At 45.4% G+C, this 22824-nt stretch overlaps 1 protein-coding gene across 2 annotated transcripts in view; it reads right to left on the bottom strand.

Moving 5' to 3' along the window:
* The window catches only part of adcy8 (adenylate cyclase 8 (brain)), a 127976-nt gene that overhangs the window by 81515 nt on the left and 23637 nt on the right, over positions 1–22824 (bottom strand). The window lies entirely within an intron of this gene.

Here is a 22824-nt window from a genome sequence, read left to right as displayed (position 1 = left end):
CTGAGCTCATCATCGGGATGACCCCGACATTAAAAGATTCTTTGTTGTGTGTCACTGTGATTATTGTTTTTGTCACCTGACTGGAAAGACTCTTCAAAAATAATCAAAATGACGTATTCCAATAACATCAGCGATGACTTCGACCTTTCAGGGTTAGCATGGTTCCAGCTTCTTGTGCAATCTCGAGGTCGTCTAAGGTTTGTGTTTATGTGATGTATAGTGTGTGTAGTCCACCAACACAGATGCCTTTACTTCTTTAATTTATTAACAGATCTTCTTCTTCTTTTGGCAGCTCCCTTTAGGACCACAGCGGACCATCTGCATCACGTTCACCCTTCCTCCAGTATGCTCGTCTGTCACTCCAACCCTCGGTGTCCTCCTTCACTACATCCACGAACCTCCTCTGAGGTCTTTCTCTCTTCCTCCTGCCTGGCTGCTCCATCCTCCACGTCCTTTGTCCAACATAACCACCGTCCCTCCTCTGCAATTGTCCAAACCATCTCAGGCTCTCTGACTTTAACTCCAAATCATTTAACCTGAGCTGTCCCTCACATACCAGATACATTGCAGAAAAATAAACACACTTCAAAAAAGTACAGAATGAATTTTAAGAACATTTATTGTGCAAAACTTTTTTTTAAATAAATGTTACTTTGGGTGTTTCAGTTCAGCTAAAATGTTCGCAGCCAGGTACCTCGCAACATGGATCGAGTGTCTTAATCATATCGTTAAAGCCGCTTTTCTCCACTCTAAGAAACGGCACCACAACTACACGGTAATGGCATTTGTGATATCCACCGCTGATTTGTTTTCTCAGTGCCTTTGGAAAAGGCTTGGAAAATATCAGTCTGCTGGTGTGCAGGGCCACTTTTTTCTTTCCATTTAACTGAACAGGTGTTTGTGGAAAGCGCAGTTTTTGGCTTTCCTCATGTTCCAAAAAGGTGCTCCGTTTAAAGGTGATAAAACAAATTACTTGTATATCCTCTCTTCACTATTACTGTCTGAGAAACCGTCCAACTTCGGCAAATCGTCCTACCCGTATTATAATTTGACGGCGACTTGTGACTAATACAAACCCTAACATAACCATAAGAAATATTCACAATGGGTTAAAAAAATGATTTAAATTTGGGGATTTTGTTACCTACGGAGCCCCGCAAGGGACATGGGAGAAAAAAACAATTAAGATGGACTTTTGCGAGATCTTGCAAAACAAACTCGGGATCTCGCAAAACTTTTAGCTGCATTCTTCGGAGGCCGCGCCGAGGCACGATGTGCCGGGAGAGCGATGTTCCTCCCGGCTGTAGTAGGTCTCGACCTCCCGTTAGCTTCGACATGGTGGGTGTCAGATCTCCGGAAACGTCGCAGCACTTTTGCAAATATGTGATGTCTTGTAAACCGAGCAGATATTTGACGTTTATACAACTACATTCACGCCTCAAAATATCTTAAAAGTTTATTTTGTGACCCAGAAAGAGTAATATTACAACTAAGTAGCTGCCACCATAGTTGGAATTCAACTTTTGTGAATTCCGAGTTTCTTTTGCGAGATCTCGCAAAAGTTCATCGTAATTTTTTTCTCCCATGTCCCTTGCGGGGCTCTGTAGTTACCCGCATGCGCAGCATACGTGCATAAACAAGGGGTAGGATGGTTTGTGAGGTAGGATAGATTCCCAGAACACCGGCATAATATGCAGATGATATTTTTCTGCTCAACATCCGACTGCTTAAACCCAAACCAGGTCCATGTGACCGACGTCGCACCGGTCTTCTTTATGAGCACCTCCTCCTCCCTCCCACCTGTAAGCTCCATGCTTGCAGCCGCTGCCATGCTTTCGACCAAAACAGGCGCAGTTTGATGACACCATCAACATGCGCTATCGCGGTAGGACGGTATAGTCAAAATCTCTAGCGTTGGCCAAATTGATATCATTTCTACCGTATACCGTTTATCCCACCGGCCCACCCCTACCTCTGATGTACTCATGTCTAATCTCGTCCATTCTGGTTACTCTCAATGAAAATCATGACATCTGCAGCTCAGCCTCTTGTCCTTTTATCAGTGCCATCATCTCTAAACCATACATCAGAGCACGTCTCACTACCACCCTTTAAGCCTTTCCCTTTCCCTCCTGTTGATATCTTTCTGCCACAGATCACCCCACACTTGGCTCCTCCCACTGCACCCCACCTGATAGTGGATATATTAGACACAGGGTGCTGAATGTGGAGCTGCAGATACATGCACATAGTGAAGAAGCGTTGCAGTGACAGAAGAGGAAGATGAAGAAGAAGGTCAACGAGAAAGGAATCTGAACAACACCACATTTAAATGTTTCTTTCCAGCTTAGATGAGTCTCATTGACACAAAGCACGCTGTAAATCAAAGTGATCAAAAAGCTTTAAAACCGTTTCATTGCTCCCCGCCTGTCTGTCTTTTTCAAAAATAAAAGACTGAGAGCTTTTGCTCCCACACTTGAGGCAGAATTGTGTCACAGATGATAAAAACCTCAAAAAGACAGTTCGGTGTCCTCTGTCGCTGAGAGAAGTGCTCTGCCGCTGTTTTCCTCTGCAGTGAAATTGCTGCAGTGAGAGCACATTTCAAGAGGAAAAAATGGAGCATGAAGAGGGGATTTTCTGATTTCTGGTGCTTTTCACAGCAGGGTTGCTTTGCAGAGAGCAAGTTGACATTTCATAAGGGTGCTTTTCCCAACTGCCCGAAATCCTCTCCATCCGTCTGGATTGATCTGGATGGATTGGTGTTAACAGAGACGAGAGCCTGGCAGAAGTAGGAGGTGGTGCAGAATACTGTAAATTCCCAAATAAATAATGTCTGGCATCCATTTAACCTCCTTGGATAATATATACAATGAATAATTACTGTCATTTAGTTAACTGAGGCTGATGTGGTTTTCACATTAGCACTACAGCCCTGAACCTTTCTAGACCAAACAAATGTGTGAATGTAAATATCCAAGTCGGTCATTACCCTGCCAACCCCGCCAATGTCAAATTTAAATCCAACAAAGCAAAGGATCTGATCTGAATCTGATCTTGAACAAAAATAGAGGAAAACCGGCTCAGAAAAGACCCGAAGGACAGTCAGAAGTACGTTTCACCTAAAACAAGGATCTGTTTAAAACGTAAGAGACGCGGTGGTCAAACAGAGCAACACGTGTCACTATCTGGGACCACATCCTCAGTTACGATGAGCAATGAAGGATGAAGGTGTACTAATGAGGGGCATGAAAATGAGAACAGCAGGTATTGGTGAAGAGGGCATATATAGCCTGAGGCTGGAAGGGGCGTGAATGAGGTGTGGTCCCGCTCCTGAAATTCAGATAATATCTCCATTTAAAAGAATAATGGTAAATTCCCAGAAAATACATTTCAAATATACCGGTGACTGCCACTGGTACCCCCTCAGCCTCCTAAACTCCTACATCGTCTCATTCCAGAGTTAAGACATTCACAAGATTATCAGAAATCTTGACCTTTGACCTTAATGTCAAAGTAACTGCGATTTGAAACCATTCTTGAGTTAGTGCATTCATAAACTTGGGTCTCCATGCCAACTAGCCACTCACCCGCCCGGCCAAGCCCAGCAGGCGATGACAACTTCGCATCAGCCTTTTAGGATTAAGGGGTAAAAACATAAACATTGTACTGTACTCTTAACTAGCTGCCTCGAGCTTTGTAAGCAAGTAAGTAAGAGTCTGAGTGTGCTGGACGAGCTTCAAAGTTTAGTGTCAAACTCTGAAGCTTCAGGGTTTGCACCAGTAAAGACTTCAGGACTGGTTGCTGTGATGGGAGGAGGCGCTAATGTAGCACCGCACTGTGTCACACAAAAGGAGCACACGTGCAGCTCCACCACCATGACGGAGAGCTGTTGTTCTCGTTCACTTCCAGCACAAAGAACAAGTTAAAGAAAACGCACTAAAAGAAACGGGTGAAATATATTCCCCTGGTTCTATTCTGACTTTTTTACCATTTTGAAGGCTTCTTTACAGATTTAGTAACTTGTTTTATATGTAAAAACTGATGTTAACAGTAGCCTAACTTAGACTCCTTAAAAGTCCTTAAATACCTTAATATCACTATTAAAAATCTACGCTCAGTATCAGGGAACATGTATATACTGCCCCGTAATAACAGGTTCATTTATGATTTACCTTGTTAATATTCTTTAAATGACACTCTGAGTCTATCATTAAAACAATACAGAACACAGGATGTGAAGCTGTCTCTGGCTTCAATTCAGATCCACCTCAGTGCTTTCTGACTTCAGGTCTCCAAATCTCTGCTTATATAAGTTGACCAGCGCTGACTTCCCACCTGATCATCATCACAAACCGCCTTAAATTTCTAGAATCTTTCCATCTTCAGCAGCTTTAACATGCTGCACACCATTCTGCACAACGAAGCTCAAGCATCCAAGAAAACCAACGCTCCCACATTTAAGGAAAAAGGAGCCTTTAAGCTTGCATTCGCTAAAACTTGTATAAATTTCTCGTCATTAATTCAGTTGATTCGACCCGCCTCCGCTTCAAATACTGCAGCAGGAAACCCTGTGTGGAAAAAACCTCCTGTAGGCACTTTCACATTAAAAACTGAAAACATGTAGGAGTATCAAAGGCTTTTTTCCTTTAAGCGACACACACACACATGCAGCACCATCCTTCTGCCAGTCTTCTCCCCCGAGGCTTATCACTGTATCTCACAGAGCATTACGGTGTGTTACTGTGCGTTATTGTGAATCTCTCCCAGGACGCTCTCAGCATTGATTCAATTTCTTGCTCGGCCCCCCCCCCCCCCCCCCGAAGGCCTCTGCTCCTCCCACGGAGACAAAAATTAAAACCACCGTAAGCTGCGGCAGCTGTGGCGGCATCCATGTTGTTTTGGAAAAGAGCAGCGCCGGTTTGCCATAAAGGGCATCAGCATGGAAACCGCCGGTGCACTCATTAAAGGGAAATGCCAGTGATGTGGATGTTTTTAACAAGACCTCATTAGGAGCGCTGGGCCGGGAAGAGGCGCTGCTTATAAACAGCTACATGGAAAATAATCAGGCAGGGTTAATATTAGTAATAATTAACATAATGTCTTCAATTTGATTTAACCGTGAGAAGGGCCGTGCACCGTGACAAATAAACACACATATCTGTGTCTTTGACCGGCCCGCTCATGTCTGTGACAGGCGTCCAATCTGGGAGCTCGCCTTTCAGTTCAGTTCATGTGGTTTTATTTGTGATCTTTTATTTACTGGCAAATAAATAACCGAGCAATTTAAATCAGCTGTTTCTCCGCCAATGGTCTTAAACTCTACCTTCATGGACCGCAGCTGGCAACGACAGTCCTCGTTCTCCTCTGCACCTGTGTGGTGCACGGAAATCGGCTTTGGTTAAAGTGAGTCCATCCAGCTTTGGGACAAGAGACTCCCTGGAGGGCCAGCTGAGAGACACTGAGGAACACTGTGACAGCGACCTGGTCAGCCTTTAGGGCAGAGGTGAACTCCAGGCCTCAAGGGCCGGTGTCCTGCAGGCTTTAGATATCACCCTGGGTCAACACACCTGAATTCAACCCAATTGTTTTTTATACAGCACCAAACATCACAACAACAGTCTCCTCAAGGTGCTTTATATTGTAAGGTAGACTCTACAATAATACATACAGAGAAAAACCCAACAATCATATGACCTTCTATAAACACTCCCTTTTAACAGGAAGAAACCTTTGGCAAAACCTCTGGAGAACTTCAAGAGATGTTGAGGAGGTAATTTAGCCATTTAAATCAATGCTGGATCAAGAACACATCTAAGACCTGCAGGACACCGGCGCTTGAGGCCTGGAGTTCCCCACCCCTGCTTTAGGGAAATGGAAAACTGTAAGGAATGGGGGCAGCTGGATAAAAGTGATGGAACTTCCAAAATAAGAGGATTGTCTACAAGTAAATCTGCCTGTTTTCACATCTATGTGTGTATAAAACCAGCACCCGGAATATGGATGTGCAAGGCTACGTGCATGTGTGCACACAACACGAGTTCAGGAAATAAATATGCATGTGTTGTTCAGCTTCACTAATCTTCAAGTCATCAAAAGAGAGAAAACAGACGGAGTGCATTTCAGTCTGTTGCTGTGACTTTAAACGAGAGCTTAATGAAACTGTACATTTGCTCTAGTTGATCTCCTCTCCTTCACTTTCCCCCTGGCTGTGTGTTTGTGACTGAAAAGCAGTGAGTAATTTTACAAATATAAAAACAGATGGACAATTTCGTAGTCTTATAGGCCTCAAGAAAAACTGTGAAAAAGAACGAGGAAAATATTATGATCCAATACGCCTCTGTTCACCTCTTACAGCAGGCTGCAGCGTTCATGGCAGGTGAGGCTGTCCTGCTGCTCTCCTATACTTCCATGCTGCTATGCTTGTGGGGACCAACACTCACTTTTGGGGACAAAATGCCAAAACAAATACTATGTGTGAGAAACTGTGTCTACTGTGCATTAGCAGCAGTGCTCCAAGGAGAAGTGTGGAGGTGTCACATGGTCACCATGTGAAGCAGTTTTCATCTGTTTGTGTTCAAGAGCGCTGACAGTGATGGAAATGTGGATGCTGTGTTTCCTGTCAGTTTTCCTTCTTAGTATCACTGTGTTGTGTTTGCACAACAAAAGCTATATAAGTGTCGACTTGTCTTGTCCTTTTTCGGTTTTACCTGCCCTGTGTGAAACGTAGTTACTTTTCCTTTTATTTATTTTTAATGCCATTTTTTTTTATATTTTAGGATGAAGTGAGGATGTGTAGCAAAGCTACAGCTATAGTAAAGGATCAGCAGTTTGAAGCCATTTCACTCCGTAGACACCAACAGCTTCTCTTTGGTGATGTGAGTGATGATGATGCCATCCCTGTCGGCTTCTCTCGCACCCTCGCTCAGTTTGGTTTAACACTTGTTGATAAGACTTTAATGAACAGTTACTGTAAACGAGCTGTTTTCTCTTGGCAGAAGGCCGCCCCTCCCTGAGCCTGGTCCTGGTCCTGGTTTTTCCTTCCCACTGTCACCAAGCGCTCGCTTAAAAGGGTCGTCAGATTGTTACAATGTTCTTTATCCTACAAAACAAAGCGCCTTGAGGCAGCAGGCGTTATGTAATGAAAGTGAACTGAATTGTGCTGTTGTCTTTTTACTAAGCTTCTTGGCATACGACACAAATATAACACAGCAACACTACAAGAAGCAGACAAGAAGATAAAGGCTAATGCTAAAAAACTGTGTCTTAACTGTTAAGATGCCGTTCCTTCTTTCTACAGTGGAGTCAGGCATTATTGCAATCCATGGATGACTCTGCAGAGACAGTTTATAATGACCCAAGATCAAAAAACAGACCAAACAAAGACACGCACGCTGCCGAGAACGAGACAAAAATGTACATCTGTGACGTGCTGAGGGAAGAAGTAAGGTGAGGATGAGCGTGGGAACGTGTGAGCTTGTCACATCAGCAGGATAATCAGTAAGCGCTGATGTTTAACCCAACGAGACGAGGGAGCGGGCAGACTGCCAGATCTGCCACGAGGCGAAACACAAACACCCACCCCGTATCAATATTTCAGAGCTATCAATTACATTCCTGCTCAGCAGCTGGCCTTCTCATTTTACATTCACGGTGGAGACTTACGGATACCAGAGGAAGACGTCACGACAGCACAGGCAGATTTACAAGGTGTGGAGGCCTCAGTTTAACCTGCTTTTAGTATCTGATGACAGCTGTATGAAAACATGCGAGAGGAGCAGGCGGCTGAGAGCGGCCGAGCTAAACCCCCTGCAGCCGGCGGCGGTCTGTGCAGAGAGCACCCCTCAGCCAAATGAAGGGATTTATTCTGCAGCTCAGACGTGTGGAAGAGGACAGCGAACGATTAACTCAGATCCGCAGATCTCTGCAGACATGATGAACATACTCCAGTCAACACAGGCCTGTCAAAAGATATTACATCTGAAATATGACGTTTGAGTTTGTCGTGCCCCCAAAGTACCAGTCAGGAGAAAAATGAGCCAGAACAGCAGGAGCGTTTCCAGGATTTTGTAAATGGAGCAGCACAGGAGGACCGACAAGCAGTCTCCTGCAGACCTCCATAAACATTGTTATAGCCCCATAACACCACGATCGTATCACTGAAGCACAAGATTCAGATCATTTTACTCTATCGTTTGTTTCGTGCTGTCGCAAAATAAACTGCTTTCGGCAATATTTTTTCATCGTTTTGATGGTCACTGTAGTGGCTATATTAATTTCTTAAAGTTCTCTCTTATATTCAATATAACCACACTACGGACGGACAAGCGCCTGTTTTTATGCGCTGCCGTTAGCAACAACAACGGTAAAACCATCGCGTGTCCGCTTGTTTATTTTCCACATAAACCTTTCAGAATAAAGCTCAAGATCCTGTTGAGACCTTTCAAATTAAACCGAATCACGTGAAAGATGCAGAGTGTTTACGGGTGAGAAGCAAAAAAGAGCCGTCAGGTGCTAAAAAGTAAACCTTAGACTCAAACGTTAGAACAGGCTTCTCCCCGCAGCACGCCGTGTAATAAATACTCACAAAGAAAACGGCGGCCGTTACAACTTATGTCTAAAAATGTATAGCTTCATGCATCGGTTAAAACACTCGACTCCAGCTACATGACGCCCAGCTGGAAACACTTCACGCAAGTCGAGCTGCCCGAGATTCACAGAATTTACAGAAAATGTAAAATTTTTGTGATTTATATCGTTATCATACGATAGATGTCTTATATCGGGATATGAGATTTTGGTCATAAACAGCCCTAATCACAGGTGATTAACGATGGCGGCGCCTTGTTTTTCATTGTCTGGTCAAGAACAGGTGTGTTCAAACATCAAAGTAGATGTAATAAATTAAGGAAATTGGAAAATAAGGGCAGAAATGAGCTTCCTCCGAAGGGTGGCTGGCCTCTCCCTTAGAGATAGGGTGAGAAGTTCGGCCATCCGGGAGGGGCTCCTGGGCGCCTCCTGGGTGAGGTGTTCCAGGCATGTCCCACCGGGAGGAGGCCCCGGGGCAGACCCAGGACACGCTGGAGAGATTATATCTCTCGGCTGGCCTGGGAACGCCTTGGTGTTCCCCCGGATAAGCTGGAGGAGGTGGCTGGGGAGAGGGAGGTCTGGGCCTCTTTGCTTAGGCTGCTGCCCCCGCGACCCGGCCTCGGATAAAGCGGATGAAGATGGATGGATGGAAAATAAGGGAATCGTTGTTCTTTTGGGGTTTTTGATGGGGTTTTGTTTGTTTTTTTTGGGGGGGGGGGGGGGGGGGGGGCTGCATCTCCCACACATAGTGGTGAGGATGTGTAGCAAAGACTAACATGGGTTTAGTGTGAGAGCCACCACTGAAATTAAAGTTAACAGTTGCTCCCCATTCATTTAATAACATGACTGCCAGACACGCTGCTCAAAGGGCCTGTTTGACATAAGTGAATATTGGGCCCTGCACAGATCACAAGTGGTGCCAGCATCATGTTTCACAAATTAGAAAATGATCGTGAGATGATTCAGTCAGAGAGTGTGAGGGTTTTTATTCTAGCAGAGTTCTCGTATTGACTCTGCTGCCAAGTGGGAAACCTCACCGAAGTATCTGCTGCTACAGCCCGAGCAGCAGGTTCTGAAAAACAGATTTTTGTGACTAAATCATACATATTTTGTTTATTAGCAGCAATTATCAAAACATCTATATCTCACATTTCTATTATACAGTCTTATTTTGCATAGCAGGGCTGGGATCTTGAACTTTAATGGTCAGGACTGATTATTATGACAGATCCCGGGTCAGTTTTGTTAGAAGCTGGTGATTTAGAGGGAGAGAAAATGACTCTATCATATACACATTGTTCTAATGGTGGATTCATATTAGACATTATTTGTATTAAACGGTTTCAAATAATGAGGTCAGTGCGTGTGGACGCGCCTGACGAGTCACTGCCTATCGTGGTGGATAGGTCCCTGGCATCCTTGGAGCGGGATTGTGGCCAATAGCCCCTGGCAGAATCTCTCAGGGCAAAATGTTCTCAAGGGAGGGAACAGAGAGAGAGTATTTCAAGAAACTCCAGTGATCTGTAACACCCAGCACTGCATATCCTCGCCTGGAAGCAGAAAACCGGGGCCTCCTCCTGCAGCCAGAACCACTAGGGGAACTTGCAGGCAAGTGTCTGGTGCCCATCCCTGGATTCAGGAGGCTCGGCCGGGCACAGCCTGAACAAAAAACATGCATCTGCTTCCCCGCGGACCCAACACCATGACGAGGACAGCCACTGGGGTTGGATATAAGGCGGGGGAGTCTGTGCATTTGGATTATCCACTTTGGCCTACAACTACTGCACTAAGTGTAAGATAACGAATGCATGAATGTATAAGTAATGCTGTGAGCAAAGACCAGAGATTTCAAACTGCTCTAAACACTTTTTTTTCTTCCGAATTTAAGAAAAGGCTCTGTATGATGTCATGAACCCAAACAGCCTGCTGAACAGAACAAGATCACTTGATCATATTCTGCTGCAGACACGGACACAGGCAGCCATGGGTGGGTCACATTCCTGTTGTATTTCCTTTGAAGTCTGCTTGAAGTGTAATGAAAATGTAAATTTCCTGCAGACGAGTCTGCGCAGTCACAAAAATTAAGTAGGCGGACGTCCCCTTTGTGTAACACGGCGTGATAGAGCCGCGTGCTCATTTTCACTGCTGTTCAAGCTGAGCCACACATGGGCTGATTAAATTCAAGCAGAACAAAATATATATGAAACCACGAGGTAACGTTAACTCCTGGGAAAGACAATAAAGGCTGTCAGCCTTCATGCTGTCCTCAGACTCGCTCACTGACATGAAAGAGCAGCTCAGACCGTCCCGACGCAGGAAGGCATCGTGAAACGGGCGCAACGTTTCCGTTCGTCAAAACGCCGCTCTCAGCCACTTTTAGTCCACTCCATCCTAAACCACACGGGCCTGCGCTCCAAATACGAGTCCCGTGACGTGTGACCTACATCTGACTCATTACCATGGCAATATGTGGTGTCACTGAGCAGAGACAACTGTCTCACTTCTTGGGAGCTGTGACAATCCGAGTGAAAACGGGAAGGAAGCACGTGCGAGAGGTCGGCTGGTTTGCGCACGAATGTGGTTACAAAAAAACAAAAACAAATAAACATCAATCTTAGACATCAATTAGATATTTTCTATATTATTCAAAAAATGATGTTGTATTTAAATAGAGACCCAAATCATAATAAGATATTTTCCCCTCTCAAAGATCCCTCTTTCCCTCTGTCCTCTTTCCTGTTAAAGGGGAGTTTTTCCTCCCCAGTGTCACCAAGTGTTTGTTCATAGGGAACGTCTGGATCCCTCGGGGTGTAACTGCAGACGCACAACTGAAATACCAGTTTGGTAGTTTCATCACATCAATCACACACGCAGGGTTAACTCATTTCCTCATAAGGACGACACCTGATGAAAAAGGGGGAAATCTTAAGAAGTTTGTTTCATTTGTACAACACTAAATGCTCTAAATGATGGCACTCACATTTGGTTATTAATCGGGAAGGACTCGCCCGGAGGATGGGTGTCTTAAACATGAGAGAGGAGCTGGCTGAAATACAGAGGCCTCAACAAGTAGACCGAAGCATCTGCTGCGACGGCGTGGAGGGAAACGGCGTTCATTGCACTGAGTGAAGCATTATCCCTGAACCGTTCTCTCTGTTGCATTTATAACAGCTTTTTAAGCTCACAGGTCAACTTGTTGAGTGGAATTTAGTCTGGTTGACCTCTTTTTTTAGACCCACTTATTTCTTAAACTAGCTTATTTTTATTTCTGTGTATTTTGGATATCTGAGGTGAAATAAAAGCCTCTTTTAAACAGTATGCCTGTGTGTATTGAGAGGGGGGGGGGGGGGGGGGTTCTCTCTAATCCAATATTGTGATGGCCCCTCCCACTCTGTTTGGTCCTCATGTGTATGTTTTCTTCAGCTCACTTCACTCATTACTACATCTGAGGGCCGGGTGTGCTCGCTCTCTCCTCGCTCCATCTGGCAGGAGTTTTGTTTGACCTTTATTTCTTGCAGACGTTTCCTCCTACCAGCATCCACACACACACACACACACACACACACACACACACACACACACACACACACTACACTGCCGATGAGAAATTTCTCCTCTGCAGGGTTAAGTAAATAAATTTAGGTTATTTCAGTTTGCAGCTCTTTTTACTGACTTTCTGTAGATTATGAGACAATATTTAAAAAAAGAACTGTTGTTTCGATCACACAATGCGCATTTGGATTTACTCATCACATGATTTACTCACATTACATGACAGACCCATCTCAACTTCCAAACTAATATGTTATATATACATCCCACAGGAGGATGGTGAGGTGAGTGAGGGCACTGATATCTCAGAGGGAGAGGCAGGAAGCTCTGCCTAACTAACAAACTGAATGTCTGCTTGGCGTGTGATACGAGGAGTGAGGCAAGAATATGAATGGAGCTTCTGCTGACCTATCCCACTGTGTATCAGACAGCTGTGTTTACTCCTGCAAATATTCTACAATAATCATTATTTATCATCTATACAAGGAGCTGCATGTGACAAGATTTACCTAAACCTGGGATAACTCTCATTTCTACTCACAGTCTGCTGGTGTGACTATAACTTATTCACACAGATATTGGTCTTCAGTTCAATTCACCTAATCAGTCATCTCAAGCACCTTGATATTGTAAGAAACGCCCAACAACCAAGCACTTGGTGACAGTGAGAAAGAAAAGCTCCCTTTTAACAGGAAGAAACCCCAGACTGAGGGAGGAGCAGCGATCTGCTGAACCCGTTTTGGGGTGAGGATGACAGGATAAAAGGCACGCTGTGGAAGAGAGCGAGCCTTAAATGCAAATCCAAAACCAACATCACTTTTAACCCTTTCACCCATAGTGGCGCGATGTCAGTGTTGATGGTATACTTGCACACTGATGTGTCACTCCATACCCTGCCACAAAGGTGATGTTGTCCACCTAAGTGGAAATGTAAAAGACTCTTTGAAAAGTACATGTTTAAAAAAATGAAGTTCAAAAATCTTTTTTTCATGCCTACAGATGAATAAAAATACTTACGAAAAAAATCCAGACTGAGGTTGTCATAATTCATGCATGAAAGGGTTAACCAGTAAAACCATAAACAATGACAAAAGCTGGGAGAGCCTTTACTGGACTGTTTAATGTTGGAGATATGATCTCTCATCTCTGACACCTCTTCTTCACCTGTGATCACCTGAAACGTCTCTCTGCTTCGTGCCGTAATGTGAATCTAATCACACAACAAATGACAAAACGTTAGCCCTGTTTCCTGTATTTGATCTCTGTATTTAAAGTATATTCAGCATACATGACGGATTATGCAGCTGAGAACCTTGCAGAGATACTGAGCTGGTTTGGCAGACACGTTTCCACGTCAGTCTCACTGCAGCTCTTCTTGGCTCTGCTGGTATCACAGCCTGTCTGTTGCTGCATGTGTAAATTGGACTTATGACTAAGGTGACAAAGAACGTGTGTGTGTTAGACCAGCCAACAATAAAAGCTGTGATATTCACCAATATGTTCTGAACGTGTTATCAGAAACGACCCCGATGACGAAGCGCAAGATTAAGTTTGCATATTTTAATCAGAGAGGAGGCTGCAGAGGCAGGAAGGAGCAGCTCCTGCAGCTTCTACGCGCTACGAAGGGAATGCGTCATTTTAAAATCCAGCTGTGCCAAAACACTGGCGTCTACAGCTCTGAACATTTCCTCTGACAGGATTATATTACTGATACTGTTTGCATGACACTACATCTATCTGAAGCCTTTAGTTGTTAGTCTACTCTCAGGATTAATGCAAAAAACCTTAATGAGCCGAAGCACTCTCACAGCAGTTCTTCAGATAACGGCCTCTGAATTACTGATTCGTGTTTTGGAAATTAGACTGTTTTATTTTAATTTATCGTAACTATTTCACATTTTCAGCGGTCGGCACATTCTCATTGTATGGATGAGCAGATCAATATCAGCGAAAAAATCCACTTTGGTTCATTTCACTTACAGATTTGTTTGTTTTCATTTCCTCCCTGAGCCTGGTTCTGCCAGAGGTTTCTTCCTGTCAAAAGGGAGTTTTTTCTTTCCACTGTCGCCAAAGGTCTTGCTCATAGGGGGTCATATGATTGTTGGGTTTTTCTCTGTATGTATTATTGTAGGCTCTAGCTTACAATATAAAGCGCCTTGAGGCGACTGTTGTTGTGATTTGGGCTGTATAAATAAAACTGAATTGAACTGGAGAGGGTTAGGAAAGATCGTTTTCCAGGTTAAAGCCCGCCTCTCCAGTTACTCTGCATGTTGGTGAAGTATGAGCTGGGAGTGACAGACCCATCTCAACTTCTTCGACCTGCATCAGGCTTCTCTTTCTCCGCCCTTCACACGAGTTCACCAACGTAAACAAAGGTCAGTTTAACCTCTTTCAAAAATCAAGTTATTTCTTCCTCGTGGGAAGAAATTAACTAAACGAAAGGAACTACCTCACCCAATGCAGAGTTATTATAGTCATTATGTGACCACAGCAACCTCTGACCTCTAGGGCCTCAGAGAAACCAATGCTCGTGTACCTACTCATGCTGTGTCCTTTGGCAAAGCTTTCCTGAGCATGTGATCCTGACATTTCCAGCACAGCAGCGTCTCTTTAATGTCACTTCATGGCTGTAACATCTTTCTCCCCTCAGAGAGAGAAGCAGGAGGAAAAGCAGAAAGCAGCCATTATGGCAGCAAACACGTCTGAGGGACTGAAGCCTGAATACAGCGAGAGCTGGTGTGTATATGTCGGACTGACAGGCCACAGTTATTCCTCTGTTGCCCTCCGTCTTCCGGCGCCCCCCGTGTGCGGCAGCCTGTTACAGCAGCTCTGCTCATTCTGAGTTTCTTTCTTTCTTATCTTTTCTTCTCGTAATTTTTTATAACTAACGTATCAGTAATTAGACTCTGCAACCATGTTCTACCGTTTTGTGCTAGTTCTGGTCGTTTTTCTTAGTTTATTTCTACTTTTTTCACGCGTGTCTGGGGACCCAGAGCAGGGATCCTTTGTTTACAGTAAGGATCAGCTGTTAGCGCTGCGTCCCGCAGCGGTACTGCCGGCGGACAGACCCGACATTCCCAGCGAGCTGAGGAGGAAAAGACGGGGGTGTCGTGCTGGGAAGGAGCGCCGTCGCCCGAGAAGGAGACGTTATCGACCATCTCTTCCTTCTGTAATTATTGGAAACGTAAGATCTTTGCCCAATAAGATGGATGAGCTCACGTCGCTAACCTGGTCACAGAGGGAGTACCGGTGTTGTGCCAAAAAGTGATTGTCTGCCAAAAACTGATTTCCAGTGTTTCTGTGTATTTTTTATGTGTAATATCTTTACGTATGTTCGTAAATAGACTTCGGTGAACAGGGGATACAAAGGGGTTACATAAAGAATTAAAAAATTATCTGTTTTTTAAGTATCTTTACAACTTGTACTTACATTATAACCAATCCGGTCCTTTATCCCCACTTAAAATATTTTTACAGAACTACTGTAATATTTGCTGACATTTCTGCTGTCCTGTTGGGCAACTTACTCTTACAAAATACATTTTTAATGTTAATGAGATTTTTTTTACTGCATAAATAAAGGTTATATAAAAGTCGCTGCCAAAAACTGATTGCGGCTTGTATCTTGCTACACGAATGTTGTTTGTGGCTCAAGATGACTTTATGTCATCCATAAGGGATGCATTTGACATATGTTTAACATATTATAGCCCAACAAGTTACTTATAGCACTTTAAATATGAGCAATCGCTTTTTGGCAAATACCGGAAATCAGTTTTTGGCAGACAATCACTTTTTGGCACAACACCGGCAATGTAGCATCATGATGCTAACGGAGTCGTGGCTAACACCGCTAACTCCGGACACAAGCGTGACACTACCGGGATTTCAGATGCTGCGAGCGGACAGGACGAGAGAGAGCGGTAAGAGGAAAGGAGGGGGACTGGCAGTTTTTGTGAACGACAGATGGTGTAACCCTGGGCAAATCACTGTAAAAGAACAACTCTGCAGCAGAGACATTGAGCTGTTAGCCGTTAGCATGCGTCCGTACTATCTGCCCCGGGAATTCTCGCATGTTATCGCAATAACAGCGTATGTCCCCCCCCTCGGCCAACGCGGATGCAGCCTGTGACACTCTCCACTCAGTGGTCAGCAGACTGCAAACACAATCTCCGAGAGCCCTTCTCATAATATCAGGGGACTTCAATCATGCCTCACTGGACTCCACACTGCCCACCTTCACCCAGTATGTGACCTGCTCAACCAGAGACAATAAAACACTGGACTTACTGTATGCCAATGCTGAAGAGGCATACAGTTCATCACCTCTCCCTCCACTGGGCAAATCTGACCACAACCTGGTGCACCTTGTCCCTGTGTATGAGCCCTTAGTGCGCAGGGTGCCACCAGCCACCCGCACAGTACAGAGATGGTCAGAGGAGAGCGAGGAGGCTCTTAAGGACTGTTTTGAGTCGACTGTGTGGGAGGTGATCTGTGACGACCATGGAGAGGACATCGACAGCCTTACTACATGCATTACTGACTATATTAATTTCTGTGTGGATAACACCGTACCTACCAGGACTGTACGGTGTTTCTCCAACAACAAACCTTGGATTACCCCAGAAATTAAAGCTGTCCTCAAGCAGAAGAGGAGGGCCTTCAAATCCAAAGACAAAGAGGAGTTGAAAAGGGTGCAGAGAGAGTTGAGGGGACTGATAAGGAATGGGAAGGACAGCTACAGGCAGAAGATGGAGAACCAGCTTCAGCAAAACAACGTTGGTGAAGTCTGGAGAGGCCTCAGAACCATCTCAGGCCACAAACAGCAGAACTCTCTGCCTGGGAGGGATGTGAGATGGGCAAATGAACTGAATCATTTCTTCAACAGATTTGATTCAACCATGAGACAGTCTACAACATCGGCTGCAGACTCACCCACCCCCACTGCTGCTGTTCCACCTCAGACACTTCACACCTCCTCTATTCACCCTGCTCACTCCTCCCCACCCCCAACAACAGCATCCAATACACACTCAACACAAGGCTCCAGCCTGTCTCTCTCAACCACCCAGGTTAGGAGGGAACTGAGGAGGATTAATGGCAAGAAGGCAGCGGGCCCAGATGGCATCAGCTCGAGGGTCGTCAGGTCCTGCGCGGACCAACTGTGTGGGGTGATGGAGCACCTCTTCAACCTGAGCCTGAGGTTGGGAAGAGTCCCACAGCTCTGGAAAACCTCCTGTGTTGTACCAGTGCCAAAGACTTCACGCCCCAAGGACCTCAACAGCTACAGGCCGGTGGCTCTGACATCCCACCTGACGATGACCCTGGAGCGGTTGGTCCTGGCTCAGCTTCGGCGCCTAATAAGCTCATCACTGGACCCACTTCAGTTTGCCTACCAGCCTGGCATTGGAGCGGATGATGCCGTCATTCACCTCCTACATCGTTCCCTCGCTCACCTGGAGACTGCTGGAAGCACTGTGAGAATCATGTTCTTTGATTTCTCCAGTGCCTTCAACACTATTCTTCCCTCGGTTCTGAAGGACAAGCTGGAGAACTCTGGAGTGGACCATCACCTCACTACCTGGATTTTGGACTACCTCACCGACCGACCACAGTATGTGAGGACTCAGGGCTGTGTGTCGGACAGGGTCGTCTGCAGTACGGGGGCCCCACAGGGAACGGTTCTGGCTCCGTTCCTCTTCACCATCTACACTGCAGACTTCTCCCACAATTCCACCCAGTGCTTCCTGCAGAAGTTCTCTGATGACTCTGCAATAGTCGGCCTCATCACTGATGGGGACGACAAGGAGGACTGACTCAAGACTTTGTGGACTGGTGCCAGCTGAACTACCTCCAGATCAACGCCAGTAAAACCAAGGAGCTGGTGGTAGACTTCCGCAGGCACAAGCATTCTCCACTGCAACCACTGAACATCCAGGGTATGGACATTGAGGCTGTGGACAGCTACAGGTACCTTGGTGTTCATCTGAACAACAGACTGGACTGGACTCATAACTCAGACGCCCTCTACAGGAAAGGGCAGAGCAGGCTGTACCTGCTGCGGAGACTCAGGTCGTTTGGGGTGGAGGGCCCACTCCTGAAGAAATTCTATGACTCTGTTGTGGCTTCTGCTATCTTTTATGGTGTGGTCTGCTGGGGCGGCAGCATCTCTGCTGGGGACAGGAAGAGACTGAACAGGGTGATCCGAAGGGCCAGCTCTGTTCTAGGATGCCCTCTGGACCCAGTGGAGGTGGTGAGTGACAGGAGAACGGCGGCTAAGCTGTCATCCCTGTTGGACAACGTCTCCCACCCCATGCAGCAGACTGTGACAGCACTGAGCAGCTCCTTCAGTGGGAGACTGCGGCACCCACGGTGTGGGACGGAGAGATTTCGCAGGTCTTTCCTCCCCACTGCTGTCAGACTCCACAACAAAGACTTTAACTGAACAAACACACACATCCACACATGTGCAATAACACTAAGTGCAATAATCTTTTCTGGCATCGTTGTATTTTTACTCAGTTGTATATAGCATTCGTATTCTATTTTTATCTTATTGTATATTTTTATTCTATTTTATTCTACTGTATATAGTATATTATTTTATTCTATTCTGTACAGCTGTGTACTGTATTTATTCTTATTGTATTCTAATTTTTGCCTCATAACTTTTGCACTGTCCACTTCCTGCTGTGACAAAACAAATTTCCCACGTGTGGGACTAATAGAGGTTATCTTATCTTATCTTATCTTAAATCAGGAGTCATCAATACTTTTCTGTAGCCGATGCACAGGTCTTCCAAGAATCTTCCCGTTAACCTTTACAGGAAATGCATCCATTGAAAAAACATGAAAAAACGCTGATTTGATCAGCTACACAGAGAGCCAAACACCCCGTGATGTAAGACATATTTTTAGCAGAGTGGGCAGCTATGTTTGCTCCTATAAGCCAAGCCGAGGTTTATTCCCTGAACTGTCAGGGCAGCAGATCCCTGAGGGCAGCTCGCCAGCCTGAGCACAACAGCCTGAGGGAGAGGAGGAATAGTCTGTGATACTGTAGCTGCTAAAGACCAGTCCTCCCAGGAGATACCGAGCACACACACCAGACAATAACAAACACGTGCTGTGTGCCGCTGCTCCTTCTGACTGGAATAAAACATATCTAAAGGATGTGCACACTGAAACACACAGTAACTTTGCGAAACACAAAGCTAGACACTGCTGGTGAGTGGAGATTAGCAGTTAGCGAAACACAATTCCCACATTTTCTTTTCCTCTTATGAAACGTTTGATTGTGACGCTCTTTCTATTCACTGAAACACTGACGGTTTGTCCTGTCTGATCAGACGTGACATGCAGTCATTGTTGTGCAATACCACGTTAACCTGCACACTGCCCAGAGGCGAACTCACTTCACAGTGAGCTTTGCAACGTCACTGCAAATGTTGACTGCTCTGCTTGGATTCACTCTGACTTCCCTGCTTTCACAGTCATGACAAGCTCGGGTTTTAATTGTGAAGCTAAGAGGAGACTAACTGGGAAAGGCACAATCAGTAATTATGAGACTTATATTCTGAACTCGTCACTGCTCATCTTCATGACAGTCACTGCAAAGCCCACGATAAAAAAACCCACAGATGTAACTTGATTTTGTGAGCTTTAAACTCAGTTTGCAGTCTGAAGCTCTTAAACTGCCTGTGCTGTAGAATGTGTACGAGTATTAACAGCAGTATAGCTCACACAGACGTGTTTTTGCCTGTTACTCACTGCTTATACTGCAGCTACCAGAGATTCACTGGAACTGGCTGTTCTCAGCCCTGACTACTGCCTGGATGGTAAGCCTACATGTCCGACCACAAGCGCGTGAGTTTCATGCATGTTCTACACACGCACAGTGATGCAAGCAAATACTGACGTGCACGCTCGCAGGAACATGCTGTTAGTGTGGAAGCTTTTTACCACGAGTGAAGAAAGTTTGCCAAAGTAAAGCATCGGGGGAACACTTAAAAAACCCTCACACAGCACAACATGGGATTTTTAAAGAAGCTACCGTGGGCAATGTGGCTAAGGCTAAAGCTAAAGCTATCCAAACCTCAGAGCCAACCAACCACAAGCCAGCAGCCTCGGTATTAGCAAAGAATCAAAGGACATAAAAGGCAAAAATACAAACAGATGAGCGAAAAAGCCAGAAGGGTTGCTGTCCCATTATCTGGTGAAGTTCAACATACTGGAGATGGTGTAAGTAGCTGGCTTTTGTTGGGTAAGATAAGATCTGTCAGGTAAAGGTGGGTGTACAGCAACTCATTTACAGTCATTTATTATACCTATTTCCATAAAGAGAACATTTTATCTTCAGTTGTTTCAATGAGAGAAGATCCTCTGAAGAAGTTTCATCATTTCTTTTGTTATAGCAATAATATTGTGCATTAAAGGAAAGTTGATTTTTGTTTGTATATGCTGTCATTTAATTATAAAACTGGAATCAGCAAAAATTGGTATTAGAAGGTCGCACTTTAAAAAGAAATCGTAAGGCAGAAACAGCCCAAAAAGTTGCAACCTGCATATCTGAGCAGCCTTTGGTTGCCCTTTGTGTAAAAACCAAAAGAAGGAAACAAATGTGGCAGACTGAAACAGTAATTCTATCAAAGGCCACTCAGTTACATCGACCAAATAATACATGAATCAGTCAAATCCATCTTTAATTGTGTTTATTGTGTGTTTGCACTTAAAATATGAGTGTAGGGAGATGGAGAGAGAGCCTAACATGGACAAAAGCATGCAAAAGAAAAATTATACAATTATCCAGATAACAAAATAGAAAACTGGGACTGACCAACAAGTCTATCTCAATTTGATCAAATCCAGAGCAGGGCCTCCACAAAACATGGAAAACTCCTGCACATCTGGGTGTATACCTCACCCCTGACCTCGTTGCCCACCTCTCAATTTTAAATACACTTAGTCATTGAGGGCTAGCAGGAGGGACCATGCGCTTACCTGCTGCTCCTTGGCAGGTAGCTCCATGCCCTCCTGGGTTTTAATTGCACCTTAGAACACATATGCATCAACACTACAATGAGCGGGTGGAGGGAGGTTTGGAGTCTTCTCCCACCCCCATTCTCTGCGGCCTGCTGGAGCGGGGGGGCTAGTAGGGGGAGTTGGCCGTCCGACTGCGGTCTGGGGTGTGGGGCCTCCCTGCTGCTGCGGAGTCGGGGTGGTCTGCCTCTCCCCACCGCAGGGAAAAGGGTAACACCACCTGGGTCTGGGTGCAATTCCCCCCTCCAGGGGCAAGGGTACCTAGACCCGGTTTGTAGAGTACGCTTGGGGAGTGTGATTGTGTGTACAGCGTCTCTTTATGTCTGTCTCCACGTTGGTTGAGTGTGGAGTGAGTGCATATGAGAGCATGAGGGTGGGAATGGATGTTTGTGTCTGTGTGTGCCTGTATGTCTGTGTCTATATGTCAGGTTGGGTATCAGACGCCACCTCTCTGGGGACACCTCAGGCCCTCCAAGGTTTGGAGGCCTATCTCCACCCACCACCACTTCCCCTGCCAGTGGCGGACTCCCTCAGGTGTCGGTGTGTTGGTGGTTCTTTGTGTCTGGGGGTGGGCGTCCGGGTACACACCGGCTCACTCCTTGGCGGCCGCTTGTCGGGGCCTGGGGCCTGGGGCTCGCTCGGGCCCCTTTGGAGGTGGGGTGCCCCCGGCCTCTCGGCCTAGGGCTCGGTCACTCAGGCGCAGCTGGGGGCCGGCGGAGCTCACGGGCGCGTCACTGCAACCCCCCCTGGCTTCTGCTCCGCGGCTGCTGAGTGAGCCCTCATCTGGGACTCTCCTCAGCTCTTACTGGAACAGTGGCGCGGCTGCCCCTCTGTTGGTCTTCCATGGTCTCTTGTGTTCTGGGGGCCTCTGGATGTCTGGAGTTTTGATCTCCTCCATACCCGTTTCACACCCTGGAGGACGGGGCTGTGGCCCCCCCACACTCCCTAGCAGATCATTACATGGAGAAACCTTTGGAATGCAAGCATGCTGATCCACACAGGTATGCACACATGGGTATTCACAGACGCGGACTAAAGCTTTCTTGGCTGCTGCCTCAAAGCACACTGTGCGCTGTCTATCTTGCGTGCTGCACAATATCGTTTATTACTTAGTAAATACTGATATCTATGACTAGCTAGTTTATTGTGATGGTGCTTTGTTTTCTCTATTATTATGTTGCTCTTTGTTGTTTGCTGTCTCCTCTGTTTGTTTGTTTGTTTGTTTGTTTGTTTGTTTGTTTGTTTTTTCTCCATACAGGTGACCCAGGAGTTTTTTTTTTTTTTTTTTTTGTCTCTCTTCCCCCCCCTTCTCACCGTCTCTTCTCCCCTTGGGTTTTCTTTCTTTCTCTCCCCCTCTCTCTCTCATTCATTCCCCCTGTCCTATTTATTAAAAAAAAAAAAAAAAAAAAAAAAAAAAAAAAAAAATGACAAAGGATGAACTGAAGCTCTGCCATCACGTAATGTCGCATACTGCTGTTTCTGATGTCATTTATAAAAAAAAAAAAAAAAAAAAAAAAAAAAAAAAGGAAAACTCCTGCACACTCTGTTAATGTGAAACATAGTGACAACAGTGGGTAGTGCAGTTGCTATGTCGAGTTAGAATAGAATAGAATAGAATAGAATAGAATAGAATAGCCTTTATTGTCATTG

Source organism: Aulonocara sp. 'chitande type north' Nkhata Bay, linkage group LG18, assembly GCF_057382095.1.
Source record: "Aulonocara sp. 'chitande type north' Nkhata Bay isolate Kocher_YH1m ecotype deep benthic linkage group LG18, A_spYH_male_GT1.1, whole genome shotgun sequence".
NCBI lineage: Eukaryota > Metazoa > Chordata > Actinopteri > Cichliformes > Cichlidae > Aulonocara > Aulonocara sp. 'chitande type north' Nkhata Bay.
The sequence above is the reverse complement of the archived record's forward strand: the minus strand, read 5'-3'. Positions and strand labels throughout refer to the sequence as shown.